This window comes from Citrus clementina, unplaced genomic scaffold, assembly GCF_000493195.1.
Source record: "Citrus clementina cultivar Clemenules unplaced genomic scaffold, Citrus_clementina_v1.0 scaffold_7, whole genome shotgun sequence".
NCBI classification, from domain to species: domain Eukaryota; kingdom Viridiplantae; phylum Streptophyta; class Magnoliopsida; order Sapindales; family Rutaceae; genus Citrus; species Citrus x clementina.
The window spans coordinates 10,185,922-10,189,396 of record NW_006262075.1 but is presented as its reverse complement, the minus strand read 5'-3'; the positions used below and the strand labels follow the sequence as shown (position 1 = coordinate 10,189,396).

The 3,475-nt window shown below is 35.2% G+C and overlaps 1 non-coding gene across 1 annotated transcript; it reads right to left on the bottom strand.

The window, feature by feature from the left end:
* Positions 1-2,201: 2,201 nt before the first annotated feature.
* Positions 2,202-2,338, bottom strand: LOC112097068. The gene has a single exon (XR_002904726.1). It is a non-coding gene; the product is annotated as a small nucleolar RNA Z247 (small nucleolar RNA).
* Between the last annotated feature and the right edge of the window lie 1,137 nt (positions 2,339-3,475).

Sequence of the window (3,475 nt, the reverse complement as noted above, 5' to 3'; positions counted from 1 at the left end):
GTGAAGATATAGTGTTTGAAGTTGCTACTGGAGATGTTGTGGGAATGACAGGGGAGATTATGGTATTAGTGGATGAAATAGGATGAGTAGAAGAGACAGGTAACAAGATATTGTGATGAGAACTAGAAGTGTTAGAATTAGTATCTGCAGCAACAGCTTCAAAAGGTTTTAGATTGCTATTAGGAACTGAAATATTATAGAATTGTAAAGAATTGTATTGAAAGTTAGAAACCTTAGGTGGCATGGACTTCAAAAAATTGGAATCAGTGGAATATGGAAAAGAAGTTTCATAAAAAAGAACATGGTTGGCTATATATACTTTTCCAGATGGATGTAGACACTTGTAACCTTTATGTAATGGACTGTATCCTAAGAATACACACTTGGATGTATGAAAATGAAACTTGTGATGATTATAATCTCTTAAGAATGGGAAACAAGCACAACCAAATGTTTTGAGGAAAGAGTAATCAGGTTACAAATGAAAAACACATTTATAGGGAGTTTTCATGGAAAGAACAAGAGTTGGTAATCTATTTATAACATGAGTGGCTGTATGAAAAGAGTCCCACCAGAATTTGATGGGTAATTTAACTTGTGCAAGCAAAGTTAAACCTAACTCGGTTATGTGTCTATGCTTTCTTTCTACAAGGCCATTTTGATTATGTGTGTAAGGGCATGAATGTCTAAATTAAATACCTGTCTCATGAAGAAAATGAACAAATGATCTGTATTCACCACCCCAGTCAGACTGGAGGCATTTGATAGTCCTGTTCAATTGTTTTTCTATTTGAGCTTTAAATATTTTGAACACTTGGAAGGTTTCAGCTTTAGTTTTTAAAGGAAAAATCCAGGTGAACCTTGTAAAATCATCCACCAAGCTAACATAGTATTTGTACCCTTGGATAGAAGGTGTAGGAGCAGGGCCCCATAAATCAGTATGCAGAAGTTCCAAAGGGTTTTTGGTTTTAGTCTCAGTTACTGGAAAATAGAGTTTATGCATTTTTCCCATCTTACAAGCATCACAAGAATCAATTATTTTACTGCCACTGATATTTTTTAAAGAGGAACAAGAATTGATTACATGACTTAGCACCTTAGTATTAGGGTGACCTAGTCTCTGATGCAAAACCATAGTGTTCAATATACAACTTGGATTTTGACAACATAAAGCTTCTGTATGCAAACAAGAAGCAGTTTTATTCTGGAAATTTGAAATAACAGTAGAAAACATTGAGACAGGCTGAGTTGAAGCAGCTGACTCGACATGAGTAAGGAGACTTTGGTTTGACTGAGAAGTAGATGACTTGGTTGAGGGAACACATAGCAATCTATATAAACCTTTTTCAGCTTTGCCCTACAACATAACTAAATTCTTCACCTTGTCCTTCACAAAACAAAAATTATCAGTAAACTCAATCACAACATCATTATCTTTGGTCAGTTTGGATATGCTTATTAGGTTTTTGGTTATTTTAGGGACAAGTAGAATATTGTTAAGCTTGAGTTTAAAATGATTCAGGGTATTGTGCATTCTTAAAACAGCAGAACCTATGTGTGTTATGCTCAAACCAAAGCCATTTCCAACAACAAGTTTAGAATTACCTAAAAAGGGTTCAGCAGCATTCACATTATTCATATCATTGGTGAGGTGATGTGTAGCACCACTGTCCAGATACCAATTGTTATCAACTGGAGCATCCATGTTAGTCAGATAGGCAGCCTTTGGTCCTCTATTTGGTGGTGGTCTGTAAGCACCTGAAGCCATGAATTCTTCAAGTTTCCAGCAAATGTTTGCAGTGTGTCCAGGCCTGAGACAGATTTGACATGTAGGTTTTGATGCATTCCAGTGTGGCTTGGGATTCATGGATGGTTTACCATTGTTAAAATTATTTGAACCATTGTTGTTGTTCCAATTACCTCCTCCTCTCTGATTACCAGACTGATATCCATTGAACTGGTTATTAAAACCAACACCAGCAAACTCAGTACCAAAATTTCCTTTGTAATGACCATTGTTACCAAAGCCTGAGTTATGATTATTTCCAGACCCTGAGTTGTAACCATAACCACCAAAACCTTTTCCATTGAACATGTTTCCTTTCTTAGGTCCTCTGTTTTGAGCAAAATTAGCTTCAAAGTTATTTTTCATGTCTGTACTAGCTAGCATCTGAGATTGCTGCTCAATCCTAGCTTCTTGAGTTAAGAGCATTGCAAAAGCTTCATTTAGATCCATCTTTCTAGTTCCTACTTGACCAGTTATATAGGTAGCTACTGAATTATAATCTGGTCCTAGGCCAGATAATATGTGCAAAATTAAGTCATCATTACTTAAGGCACTGCCTGCTGCAGCCATGTTATCAGATATATTTTTCACTTTAATGAAGTAATCTGTGATTTTCATGTCATCCTTTCTAGTTGAATTCAGCATGTACCTCAAATGTAAAAGCCTTGATTTGGATTGAGAACCAAATTGTACCTCAATAGCCTTCCAAACCTCACGTGATGTCTCCAGATTGAAGACCAGACTGATGATTCCTTCACTCATTGAGGAAAGCAGCCATCCAAGCAGCACTTGATCCTGAGATCTCCATGAAATGAAATCTGAATTCTCCACAGATCTGATATCATCTCCAACTCTTTGAGCAATATGAGTTGGAGGAGGTGTAACCGAGTCATCAATAAGTTTCTCCAGTCTATTGCCACGAATTGAAGCCAGTACTTGAGATCGCCATATGAGATAGTTGGCTTGATCAAGCTTTACTGGTGTATTGAAAGTAAACGAAATAGTAGTTGAAGCTGCGGAAGTGTTTTGGATTTGATTTGAGGAAGAAGCTAGATTAACAGGTGTCATTATCTCTAGCTCTGATACCAAGTGAGAAAACAACTTGTTTGGTAACTAAGAAAGTATTGAAAGAAAATGTAATGATTCTGAGAAATTGCTTTTATTCCAATTAATCGAATACAGAGTAAATGTACAAAGTTTCTTTATATACTAATGTATCTACATAGCTGATATTAGCTAAACTAATTCAACCAACTAATCATGCTTAACAGCTTATCATAACTAACTAAAAACTAATATTCACGTGTACAAGAAATGATGTAACCACCAGGTGCTAGCTGGCATGCTAAGTCATCAACTTGTAACCGTGAGCTGCAGCTGTTACAATCCTCTGCTTTGCTGACTATCTGGCTCACATGAGCTTCCTTAACATAGTGCAAGCTGATATAAAAGTAAATTATGCACTACATTAATAACTTATTAATGGAACATATCAAATTTAATTTTTAATGTTTAGACATTGAAAAAAGGGAAATTATCATTATACAACCTTTCTTTTGCTTTATATTCATCTGACCATCATAAAATTTTAACATATTTTTTGAACCATAATTCTTTTTAAATTTGTATCAATCAACTACTTTTGTACTAACACTATTAAATAATTTAAATAAAATGATAATTTTACCC